The 13,484-nt window shown below is 44.2% G+C and overlaps 2 long non-coding RNA genes across 2 annotated transcripts in view; both read right to left on the bottom strand.

The window, feature by feature from the left end:
• LOC307166689 overlaps nt 1-13,484 on the bottom strand; it is a 428,201-nt gene that overhangs the window by 410,719 nt on the left and 3,998 nt on the right. The gene's annotated exons all lie outside the window — the stretch shown is intronic.
• On the bottom strand, nt 4,217-11,844 carry LOC307167740. Its single transcript, XR_013822859.1, has 3 exons — nt 11,794-11,844; nt 11,447-11,519; nt 4,217-4,264 (listed from the first exon to the last, which is right to left on the bottom strand). It is a non-coding gene; the product is annotated as an uncharacterized lncRNA (long non-coding RNA).

The following is a 13,484-nucleotide window of genomic DNA, read 5'->3' as shown; positions in this document are numbered from 1 at the left end:
ACTTATGACCTCCATAACCCCGCCCCTAAACCTACCCGTCACTGGGGTTAAGACCAATCAGGGATGACTTCCCTAATGAATATTCATGAGTCTTCCCCTCATAAAAAAATAATATCGCTCCCAGGATGGACCTGCTGCGTCTTCATCCATTGATCCATTCGTCCATGGTTTCTTCTCTTATCATTGACTTCCTGCTCAGCTACTGTTCGGACGCTCTTGCTTACTGCTCCGCGCTTTGCTCTATCGCTTTTACATTTTATCTCCTATATTTTTATATTTTATTTCCTTTTATCACCTAATTTTAACTTCAGCAAACAGCACAGTGCTCAGACAACAAAGTTTGGATTACTACAAAAACGCAGAATTCTTTTACCCGACCAGCTTACATTCCGGGAAAGGAAAACAAAACTGCCTACATTCATACGGATAAGAGAGAAAATGCCTCTTCAGGTTCAAGAATCTACTTGCTGCACTAACTGCCACAGACTTTTACAAAGGATTGCAGTTCTCGAAACAAAGTTACTTACGGGACCATCAAACCAGACGGAGCACACAACAGAGCTTCGTCATGAACACCCCCAGCATATAGCCGGTGAGTCCCATGAAACTAGTGCACGCACATGACCAGCGTAAGCCAATAATGAGCCTATGTGACCGATCCTCCTCTTGACCGATCTGTCAGGATGAAGGCTTGGTAGCCGAGGATGGCGTGCTGACTTTCTCGCGGCACGGGCTTCTCCTCTGTTGCAGTTAATCTGCATGGCTTGGACAGCAGGCTGAGATCCGTGCTCAAAAAAGAAGAGGACGGGCACAGGTGCACGACAACAGTCTCTCCATGCGCACATAGCCTGCGTGGCAGAGTGGGTGCATGCCGATTGGGGTGCAGACCACGACTTCACCACGTGCTCATGGACGTCTGGAAAGAAGATACCTCGAGTCCAGCTTGCTCTTAATAGGCTCGTCCGGAGCGTTCCACGTCAAGTCCAGCTCCTTGACAGCTTTGCCAAGGACCCTGACGAGCTCCTCCTGGAGGTCTAAAGGGCCTTCTTGGTCGTGGCAGTCCGGTTCTGATGCCAACAGTGACAGTGACAGGCTCACTGGCGGCAGTGGGCCTGGGCCCCGTTATTGCAAACCTGCAAAGTATACAGGTCAAAGTATAAATCTCTTGGAGCTTGATGCTTCAAAGCTGTCAAATGGAGTCCAGTTGCACAAGTCTTCACTGCTGTTTTAATATGAGATTATTAGATTAACCAAGTCGCTCAAATCTAGGTGGAAACCTTGTTTCTATCTTTATTCATAGCTGAAATGAGATTTAATTAAATTATTTTAATTAATCCACTCATTAAAAAATAATAATACCAACTTGTTTTTGTGTTAAATCAAAACAATTCCATTTAGTACTATTCATTAGCATAGTGTTTTGTTTTGTCCAAGGAAACCAATTTGCAGTTACTCATTTTGAATGGTTGATTTGTAAGGATCTCATTTGATTCATTATCACTCAGTTGTTAAGTGTTGTTAAATTGAAATAATAATATTGCTTGCAATGTTGCCACAATTTTATTGAGTAGATCTAGTGTATTTTTATTTATTTATTTAACTTGGAGCTTTAGATTTCAAGTTTCAGAATTAATATAGCCTATACTCACTGTAAAAAAAATACTGTAGAATTTACAGGAATTTACTGGCAAAAAAGTTGCCAATGAAATCCTGTAAAATAGCTTTTAGTTGCTGTAAAATGGATTACAGTATTATACTGTTAAGCAATTTACAGTAAATTGTTGTTTGTGGAATACAGTATATTATTGCTTTTTTACAGGATAATAAAATTAATCTTGTATTATACATTACAGTAATTTTTTGTAATTACCATAAATTACAGAATTTACCTGGCAACTAAAGTTGCCAATAAAATCCTGTAAATGCCCCAAAAGCCAGAATGTTGCTGTAACCATTTTTACTTTCATAATGCTGTAAATAATTATTTTAAAAGTAGACGGTACTCTATAATTTACCATTATATTGATGTAAATGCATTAAAATAAACATTTTTTTTTTAATAAATCAAAGTCTAAGCTGTTGTAAGAAAAATATTTGATTTGCAAATTACTGCAAGACATTCACTGATAACAACAATTTTTCAAGTTTTTCAACTTTCAGAAAATAAAATCACAGTACCCAAATATCTTGAGACTCTTGAGACTTTAAAGCAATATTCTGGGTTCAATAACAATCACAACTCACCCAAAAATAAAAATTCATTAATTCAACTTTAATTAATTCAATTCAACTTCCATACCTGTATGAGTTTTCTTTCTTCTGTTGAAAGAATTTTTTTTTTTTTTATCAGACAGTTGACGGTAGCCATTGACTTCCATATTTTTTTTCCTACTATAGAAAGTCAATGGCTACTGTCAACTGTTTGATTACCAACATTCTTTAAAATATCTTTTTTATGTGTCCAACAGAAGAAAGAAACTCATACAGGTTTGGAACGTAAATTATGATGGAATTTTCATTTTTGGGTGAATCCCTTATCCCTTTACGCTCAACAGAATGGCATTTTGGTACCAAAACAAACGTGACTCCAGTTACACACTCCAGTTACTTGTGTACACAAGTATGTACACACATTTTTGCTTAAAAGAAAATACAATAAAATAAAAATGTCTTTGGTGGAAAACAATACTATTAACAAATGCTGTTAATTGAGCTTCTAAAACCAATATATTACATTTCAAAACATTTAAGGGACAGTTCACCCAAAAATGAAAATTCTGTCATCATTTACTCACCCTTATGTTGTTCCAAACCTGTGTGAGTTTCTTTCTTCTATTGAACACAAAATAAGATATTTTGAAGAATGTTGGTAACCAGACAGTTGATTGTAGCCATCGACTTCCATAGTGGGAAAAAAAAAATACTATGGAAGTCAATGACTACAATCAACTGTCTGGTTACCAACATTCTTCAAAATATCTTATTTTGTGTTCAATAGAAGAAAGAAACTCACACAGGTTTGGAACAACATAAGGGTGAGTAAATGATTACAGAATTTTCATTTTTGGGTGAACTATCCCTTTAAGGTTTTATTTTATTTTATTTTATATCAAGTAATTTTTTACATTTTGTTTGTTTAAGTTGACCACTTTTTGGCAGTGAACGATCTTATTGAACAAGATAAAAAATGTTAGAACATAACATTCCTCAAAGCAATTGTCATTTTATTGACATCTCTTCCTGTAGTTGTGGTTGATGCATGTTAACTTACATGCTTAAACACTCAAAGTCCATAAGCCTTCTGAGAAGAATACACACATGAGGATTGACTGTGTTGTTCCTCTTCTCTGAGGTCTTTCCACTTTTTTTTACTTTTGTTGTGGCTGTCTTGGTGCCAGTGGGTGGGTTGATTCCAACAAAACATCTGCACAAAAATCAGTCTGAAAAACACAAGCAGAAGCTTTAGGATCGTGTACAGAATTTAATGAAAGTTGTTCAATAAAATGTTTATTTAAAAAATTCCACTTTACAATAAGCATATTTTTTTTACTACTAATGTATTATAAAGGGTTAGTTCACCCTACATTTGTCATCATTTACTCATCCTCAAGTTGTTCCAAACCTGTATGAGTTTCTTTCTTCTGTTGAACACAAAAGAGGATATTGCAAAGAATGTGTAACCAAATAGTTTTGGTCCCCATTGACATTGACATGTTTTTTTTTTCTCTCCATACTATCAGTGTGTCCAGAAAGTATTTGGTTACCCACATTCTTTAAAATATTTTCTTTTATGTTCAACAGAAGACAGAAATTCATACAGGTTTGGAACAACATGAAGATAAGTAAATTACAGAATGAAACATTTTGGATGACCTATTTCTTTAAGTAGTGTTAACGTGTACAAATTTATATTTAAGTAAATTGTTACCTTTGAACAAATTCAAGTGTGCAGGATGCCTCGTGCTAGTACACCTGATTGAAGTTGTAGTATGACGCAAACAATGCAGCAAATCCAGCCACAAAGTTTGGGTGAGGATACACAACCACTTAACCCTCAATACTCAGCATCCACTGGGTTGCAGTGAGAATTTCACCTAAAATAAATAAATTTAAGCAACATTAAAAAATACAAGCTAAAATACAACGGGCAAAGTTCATTTAATAATTTAAAGATTTTGGAACATTGTACATTACCTAAGACAATCAGTCTCGGAGAGTCTGGAAGTGTTGAATTTTTTTCCACATTAGCCGCTGTTGCCAACACCTACAGTACAAGAAATAAAAAATGCAATAGCATTTTTAATAGCAATAGCAATAGTATTGCTCTCGTGTTGACACAGTTCTCTTACGAGAGGTTCTCTCGTATTGCGTAAGGAACTTACGCTACGGGAAAAGTCATCTTTTCTCGAGATACTGAAGCCAAAAAATTATCCTTAATTTTTCATAATTTGTCAACGCAGTGCAGCAGGCAGCACAGCAGAGCTAGAGCGGGCAATACTGCGTGCTCATTGGCTGCCGCGCGGCAACTGCTTAAGCCTACCAGTGAGCCCCGTGTGACATCACGCCCAATCAGGGTGCGCGCGCGCCCTCGCGCGTCACAGCCCGCCAGAAGGGGCGGCGTCAGAGCGTATAAAAACAGGGCTCGGAGGCTTAATTCTCTGATTTCTGTCTCTTCAGCGAAGCTCTTCGCATCGCTGCTCTCTGAGAGAAGCCGTCGCCGTCGAAACCAGCAACGAGCCAGCCTAGGACAGCCTGAGGAAGCCGGACGAATCTTCGCCGCCTTCAGCCTGCCGTGCCAGCTCAGCTATCCGGCGATATATCCTTTCTCATTATGTGTTTTACTGATGTATCTTTACACGAGGCGTTGTTTCAAATGCCTCGCACCACTCCCCGCTCTCTCTCTCCCTCTGTCGAGCCGCGCAACTGCGCCTCTCACAAGGTGTGTTAGAGATGCGGATGATTACGGGGCTCGCTCTCTCCCTCTGTTCGAGCCGCGCAAAACGTGCCGCTCACAAGGGATCGCAGACGCGTACGGTCACGGGGCTAGCTTTCTTTACGTTACAAGAAAGCTACCCCCCTCCCCCCGCCCGCCGTCTCCCGGCGAAAGGAGAAAAGAGTGTTCTAGACCCGCCAAGGCTGGTCTAACCTCCATCTCTAACATATTTCTCAGTCCCCTCCTAGTTCAGGCTACTGGGAATATCTATACTGCAGTAAACGAGCCTGTCACAGTACACGCACGCCTGCAAACAGGATAACGCTCTCTGGCTACTCGCCCTCCCCGCACTCTCTCCCTCTGTTCGAGCCGCGCAGACTGCGCCGCTCACAACGGATTGCAGAAGCTGACAGTCGCGGGGTTAGTTTTCTTTACGTTACAAGAAAGCTACTGTCCCCGCGTCCGTCACTCGCCGGTGATAGGAGAAAAGAGAGTGTTCGAGTCTCACCGAGGCTTGGCTACCGCCTTTCTCACATATTTCTCAGTCCCCTCTAAGTTCAGGCGGCTGGAAATATTAATATTGCAGTAAACGAGCCTGTTACAGTACACGCACGCCTGCAAACATGATAACGCTCTCTGGCTACTCGCTCTCCCCGCACTCTCTCCCTCTGTTCGAGCCGCGCGGACTGCGCCGCTCACAAGGGATTGCAGAAGCTGACAGTCGCGGGGTTAGTTTTCTTTACGTTACAAGAAAGCTACTGTCCCCGCGTCCGTCACTCGCCGGTGATAGGAGAAAAGAGAGTGTTCGAGTCCCACCGAGGCTTGGCTTCCGCCTTTCTCACATATTTCTCAGTCCCCTCTAAGTTCAGGCGGCTGGAAATATTAATATTGCAGTAAACGAGCCTGTTACCTTACACGCTCGCCTGCAAAATATGACGACGCTCCGGCTACTCGCCCCGCTTCCCGCGCAAACTGCGCCGTTCTCAGGGATGTCAGAGCGGACGGTCACGAGTAATGCTCAGCACCCCGCGTGCCTCACTCACCGGCGGAATGAGGAGGGAGATGTTTGTTGCCCCGCTGAGGCCGGGCCATTCTCCAATTCCCATACGTTTCTCAGCCCCCTCTGAGTTTAGGCGGCTGAAAATGTTAATGTTGCAGCAACGAGCCTGTTATAATACACGCACGTCTGCACGCTATCGCCGACGAAAAACATGACCCGCACTCTCTTATGCTCGAGCGAACCGATAGCCTATGCACTCTTCCCCTGTGGCTCAGTGGCAGAATAACAGGCTTTCACACCAGAGACCCGTGTTCGATCCCGGCTCTGGCAGCAAAAATTTTTATGCTGTTCGCTGATCCAAGCTCGCGGCCAGCTTCTCACACGCAGAAAGTGTGTATTGCAGCCAATGAGTCAGTTATACAACTCGCTCGCCTGCACACAAACGCTGTTCGTACAGCGGCCCAGAAAATCTGGAAAAGAGTGTTAATTCTGGTTATTCGGCTCACGCCGACGGTGTTTGAGTGTAGTAAATATGCCCACGACCCAGTGTTCATTTCTACACACAAGCACAATTCCCCCTGTGTACCCCACAGAGCACACTCACATAAAGCGCGCACTTGCCGCTCGAGTGTTAAGTGTAGGAAAGGTGCCCGCTCACGAGTGCTCACAACCACACGCTGTTCGCTCTGTCTCACACGTTCAGGGTTCAGATATCGCCACTGCCACCGGCCGTGTTTTAATAAAGAGTCCTGTGCCCGCTCCCCTGCGTTCACACTCTGCTATAAACACTCACGCGCGCTCTCTCAGCGCAATCCGGCCGGTCACTGCTATCAGCGAGTCCCCGTCTCGCAGCACTGTCTCAGCGCGCACCGCGCACCCGCCACTGCAGGTCCCTCGTCCCGCGCTATGCAGCGGGCAGGACTCAGAGGCCATTCGACCCCTAGCTATGAGTGCGAATGCATGGAAAGCTATTCCGGGTGTGTCGACATGGGTGCTGGACACGGTAATACAGGGCTATTCGCTACAGTTCAGTCGTCGGCCTCCGCGCTTTCAAGCCCGGACCGAAACGAAAGTGAACGCAGAAGCAGCCCATCTGCTTCATGCAGAAATAGCGAAGCTGCTACGAAAAAAGGCGATAGAGAGAGTTCCTCCTTCTCTGACCGAGGCGGGCTTTTACAGCCGTTATTTCCTCGTGCCCAAGAAGGACGGTGGGCTCAGACCCATATTAGATCTGAGACATTTGAACAGGGCTCTCATGAGACGGCCGTTCAAAATGCTTACGACCAGGCAGATCCTCGCGCTAATTCGCCCGAGGGACTGGTTCATATCTCTCGATCTGAAAGACGCGTATTTTCAAATCCAGATTATACCCCGTCACAGGCCATTCTTGAGATTCGCCTTCGACGGCCAGGTGTATCAATATACCGTCCTTCTGTTCGGCCTGTCCCTAGCACCCCGTACATTTACGAAGTGCATGGATTCAGCTCTCGCTCCCCTGAGAAAACAGGGCATGCGAATTCTGAACTATCTGGACGATTGGCTCATTCTAGCGCAGTCAAAAGAGGAACTCATCTCTCACAAGATAGCGCTTCTCAGTCATCTGGAAAGCCTGGGTCTTTCGGTGAACTGGGCCAAGAGCTCACTTATCCCCAGTCAGTCAATTTCCTTCCTAGGAATAGAACTGGACTCGGTGGCGATGACGGCCAGGCTGTCAGAACAGCGCGCGCGCTGTGTTCGACACCTCGCCGCATCCTTCCAAAAGGGCAGATACCTCCCTCTGAAACGTTTCCAGAAGCTGTTAGGCCATATGGCATCAGCCGCAGCGGTCCTACAGCTGGGTTTACTTCGAATGCGCCCGCTTCAATGCTGGCTGAAATCGAAAATACCCCGCGGAGCGTGGGTTTCGGGCAGCGCTCAAGTCAGCGTGACTCAGGTCTGTGTCTCAGCCCTGCAGCCCTGGCTAGCGCCCGAATGGTACCGACAGGGAGTGACAATGGGAGTCATCTCACACCGCAAAGTGGTCTCGACAGACGCGTCCAACATGGGTTGGGGAGCGCTTTACGGGGGCAGACCAATCTGCGGCCCCTGGTCGGGCCCAGAGCGGAACCTCCATATAAACTGTCTGGAGATGTTAGCGGTCGAGAAGGCTTTGAAGCATTTTCTCCCATACTTGCGGGGACACCACGTGCTAGTTCGCTCAGACAACATGTCAGTGGTGTCCTACGTGAACCGCCAGGGCGGACTCAGATCCAGAGCCCTGCGCGCTCTAACAGAACGCCTTTTGGTCTGGGCTCAGGGCTCGCTGCGCTCGCTGAGAGCCGCGCACGTGCCCGGGCACCTGAACGACGACCCGGACAAACTGTCCAGGGACAATGTTACCCCAGGGGAATGGGCGTTACACAGCCAGACGGTACAGACGTTGTGGCGCCGCTTCGGCGAAGCGAAATTGGACCTTTTTGCCACAAGCGAGAACGCTCAGTGCAAAAGGTTCTTTTCGAAGAGCAAGGATGCGCTGGCCCAAGTTTGGCCCAGTGTCCCGTTGTACGCTTTCCCCCCGATCTCAATGCTGCCTCAGGTATTAGCAAAGATCAGGGAAACCCGCTGCGCAGTGCTCCTCATAGCCCCGCACTGGGAGAACCAACCCTGGTTCCCGGAGCTGGTGAGCCTGTCAGACACAGCCCCGTGGCCGATTCCGGCGAGGAGAGACCGTCTCTCTCAAGCCCGAGGGTCAATTCTGCATCCCCATCCAGAGCGCTGGTCTCTGCATGCGTGGGTAATCAACGAATATTCGCTGATCTGCCAGAAGGGGTAGTTAACACGACCTCGCAGTCCAGAGCCCCCTCGACGAGGCGGCTCTATGCGTCTAAATGGTCAGTGTTTAACAAATGGTGTGCAGGGAAGAGTTTGAACTCTCAGTCCTGTGGGGTTCCACAGGTTCTGAACTTCCTCCAAGAGCTCTTGGACGCGGGCAGGTCCCCCTCCACGCTCAAGGTGTATGTTGCGGCGATTGCTGCGTTCGCCGACTCGGCACGCGGCCGCGCACTAGGAAGAAACAAACTCATTACCCGTTTCCTGCGAGGCGCCAGGAGGCTGAACCCTCCGCGGCCACCTTCGGTTCCGATATGGGATCTGTCTTTGGTCCTGGAGGCCCTTAAAGCTTTTCCCTTCGAGCCGTTAGACTCTGTGGGTCTCTAATACCTCACTTTCAAAACCGTTTTTCTGCTGGCCCTCGCCTCAGTAAAACGTGTGGGTGACTTGCATGCGCTATCAGTTAGCGCGTCGTGTCTCGAGTTTGGACCTAACGACTCGTTAGTCATTCTCAAACCTAGACATGGCTATGTCCCTAAAGTGTTGGGTACTCCTTTCAGAGCACAGGTTATCTCCCTCTCAGCCCTGCCGCCGGCAGCCAGCGAGGTCGATAATAACCTCCTTTGCCCTGTAGGGCGTTAAGGCTTTATATTACGCGCTCTGCAGCCTTCAGGCTCTCAGAGCAGCTCTTTGTTTCGTTTGGTGGGCACACCAAGGGTCTCGCCGCCTCGAAACAGACGCTATCCAGATGGATAGTGGACGCTATTGCGACAGCATACGCGTCCAAAGACCTGCAGTGCCCTCTGGGCATACGGGCTCATTCCACCAGAGGCGTTGCCTCATCGTGGGCATGGTCCAGTGGGATTTCCATTTATGACATTTGTACGGCAGCAGGCTGTGCCTCTCCGTCTACATTTGTTAGGTTTTATAACCTGGAAGTTCCCGCCCTGCAGGCTAAACTTCTTGCAGTCTAAAATCATGTTCATGCCCTGCTCTTCGCAGGCTGGATATTAGATTTGACTCTTCTGGTCGAGCCACACTTTCAGGGAAAGCTTTTATATACAGACCGGCTGCGCCGCTCTGTTTCTCCCTACGGGTGCTTATGTACATGTGTTGGCCCGCATTGCTGGCCACCTCTCTCCCCACTCTTCACTCCCCGGGTCCCCTCCCCCTGGAGTTGTGTGTGGATGCATGGCGCGCACGGCGTTGACAAAGGGTTCCCGTAGCGTAAGTTCCTTACGCAATACGAGAGAACCTCTCGTAAGAGAACGATACTCGGTTACTCACGTAACCTCGGTTCTCTCTAGAGAGGGAACGAGTATTGCGTTCCCTGCCGTGCTTGCGCCTCGAGCTCATGTCGCTTCATTCGACAGAAACCAGAGAATTAAGCCTCCGAGCCCTGTTTTTATACGCTCTGACGCCGCCCCTTCTGGCGGGCTGTGACGCGCGAGGGCGCGCGCGCACCCTGATTGGGCGTGATGTCACACGGGGCTCACTGGTAGGCTTAAGCAGTTACCGCGCGGCAGCCAATGAGCACGCAGTATTGCCCGCTCTAGCTCTGCTGTGCTGCCTGCTGCACTGCGTTGACAAATTATGAAAAATTAAGGATAATTTTTTGGCTTCAGTATCTCGAGAAAAGATGACTTTTCCCGTAGCGTAAGTTCCTTACGCAATACTCGTTCCCTCTCTAGAGAGAACCGAGGTTACGTGAGTAACCGAGTATCGTTTACAGTGATACATTTCTCATTAAGATTTAGGTTCAAGTTAAATTGAGAAAAGGATAATTATGGGAACTTTGAACAAACACAGTGAAATAAATTAAAATATAAAATCTTTTGCCAATTTCGACGGATGCATTCCTTCAACATTGTTCACTGCAAATTACGTTCAATTTAGTTATGACGCAGCAGGCCTTTGTTAAACACTGGTTTTACACGCTCTCAAAAAAATCCAAACTGGTGAAATAAATGAGAAAATCGCAGCATCCAAAGATGTTAAAATCATATATTCTAATGTTTTTCGTCAGCAAAGCAATCTGCACATTATGGGAACTTTGAACACAAGTGAAATTAATTAAAATATAAAATCTTTTGCCAATTTCGACGGATGCATTCCTTCATCATTGTTAGCTGCAAATTACGTTACGTTCAATTTAGTTATGACGCAGAAGGCTTTTGTTAACACTGGTTTTACATGCTCTCGATAAAAAAAAAAAAAACTGGTGAAATAAATGAGAAAATCGCAGCATCGAACGATTTTAAAATATACTAATGTTTTTCGTCAGCAAAGCAATCTGCACATTATGGGAACTTTGAACACAAGTGAAATAAATTGAAATATAAAATCTTTTGCCAATTTCGACGGATGCATTCCTTCACATTGTTCGTTACGCAGCAGGCTTTTGTTAACACTGGTTTTACATGCTCTCAATAAAAAAAAATCCAAACTGGTGAAATAAATTAGAAAATCACAGCATCCAACGATGTTAATATCATATATTCTAATGTTTTTCGTCAGCAAAGCAATTTATACGTAACTTAATGTATGTAGTTTTGTCTCACCAGTGCACTTCAGTCAATATGTCGTGTCTGCCAAACTGCAAATGCTCTACAATTACTCTCTCAATCGCAAAAGCGAAGAAAACTGCAAGAAACTGCACAAACTGCTGCATTCGTCCATATTAGCATGACATGCGATGTTTTTACCTTTTATAACAGGTTCGTCTCTCACCACCTGAAAGCAGATGGCGCGCGCGCCCTTTCACGATTCTCGTCTCGCCTGAAACAAGAAATTTAAAGTCAACGTCATAATTCTTTACTAAATAAACGTAATGTCATTGGAATCAAGTACGTTTACAACACAGTAAATATCCTGAAACACGCAGTTGTTAACTACAAGTCAATACAATTCACTACATCTGACATAGGCCTAAATTTATTAAAATTAAAATGATTAATTCTGTTCAAAATATATGAATCGCTTAAACGTCATTAAAGGTAGGCATTATACATTCGATTTTCATATTTATGAATGTAAATTTAAGAGAACTTACCAAAAATTGATTGAATATTGACTTTTATCTTCTGCTGTTCTTGCTGCTGCTGCTTTGCTCTTCAGTTTTCAAACCTGAATGCAGCGCGCGCAATCCCATAATGCCACATCACAGTAAATTGTTGTAAAAACATATGAGCTACAGTGACAGCACTTCATACCTGTAAATTAATTTACAGTTGATAGGGAAGTTTACTGTTAACAACTGTAATACTCTTTTTGACCCATAATGCATTGCAAATTACAGTAATAACTTGTAGAATTAGAAAACAATTTTCTGTAGAATTTCGCTGTAAAAACTACAGCAATTTTTTACAGTGTGTATATAATATACATATATATTAGGGCTAAGAATCGATAAAAAAAAAAAAAACTAATTAATTGCACAATTTGCTGTAATTACTGTAATTGCAATTAAAAGCATTTCCCCCAAGCTTGTAATCATCAATATTTAAACTTAGAATCACCTAATTAAATTAAACAACACAGGGAAAAAGGAACGGAAAATAGTCCTATATTAAAATAATATTAAACATCAATATATCAATATATTATTCTTTTTCGATAATCAATCAACATAATCAATTTAACAGATTTTTTTTTTTTTTTTTTTACTAATTATCAAAATAAAATATAGTCCTACAAAGCTATTATTATCAGAGCATGTGATCAGAGCAGGTCGTTTTACCATTGTTGCCCTGCATGACTGTACCAGCTCAGGGCTATTGCAAACAGAAGTCTACTACAGAGAAATTTCAAGATATTTGAGTGGACATTGCTTTTCCAGTGCGTGATCGGTACATGATTGGAGCGTTTGGGCCGTGAACGACAGAGTAAAACACGCAGCGCAAACACGGAGCGGAACATTGAGCAGAGAGCGCAGCTCACACACGGAGCGGAAAAGACCCGCTCGTGAAACCTGGTCACAGAACATGGATGGGAACACAAAACACAGAAAATTTCTCTTTCGGCCAAAAACCGAAAATGCCATTCGGCAGCCGAAATTTCGGTGCATCCAGCTTCAAACCAACTGGTATGGTATTTGAATTCAGCTTTGCTAATTGTAGGCCTACACAGTATCTTTGTTTTGTCAAACTCGCCATCAGACAACTTTTTAAATGCAAACATTCCTCCTAAAACTCCATCCTTGTACTTCTCCATCCACTCGCAATAGCAGCCGCAACAGAAAGTCATTAAAACGAGGCCAAAAAAAAAAAAGTGCTGCGTTAATTGCAGTATTTATGCAGTATTATATATATATATATATATATATATATATATATATATATATATATATATATAAAGTTTCAACAGCTGAAGTATGGTAAAATGGAAACTAAATTAATGTTGAATATACAAAAAATAAAATGAATATATAAAATGTATGAATCTTGCCTCACAATTTGATTCAATTACGATTCAAAGTGTAACTGTCACGATTAGCCACGCACTCCCTGGGTGATTACGGACTCCATTTCCCATCATGCATCTTCCTGGACTGATTACACCATACACCTGCACTGCACTGATTACACACACACCTGCACACCTCATGTTCAAACACTCATTTAAGCCACACTCACACAACACTCGGGGCTAAGTCTTGTTTTACTGCTGCAAACATTTCCAAGCGTTTTCCATGTGTTTGCCTGCCTGTTGTGACCTTGTCTGTTGCTGATAGGGATGGGGAAA

The sequence above is a fragment of the Squalius cephalus genome, assembly GCF_949319135.1.
Source record: "Squalius cephalus genome assembly, chromosome: 11".
Lineage (NCBI taxonomy): Eukaryota > Metazoa > Chordata > Actinopteri > Cypriniformes > Leuciscidae > Squalius > Squalius cephalus.
The sequence above is the reverse complement of the archived record's forward strand: the minus strand, read 5'-3'. Positions and strand labels throughout refer to the sequence as shown.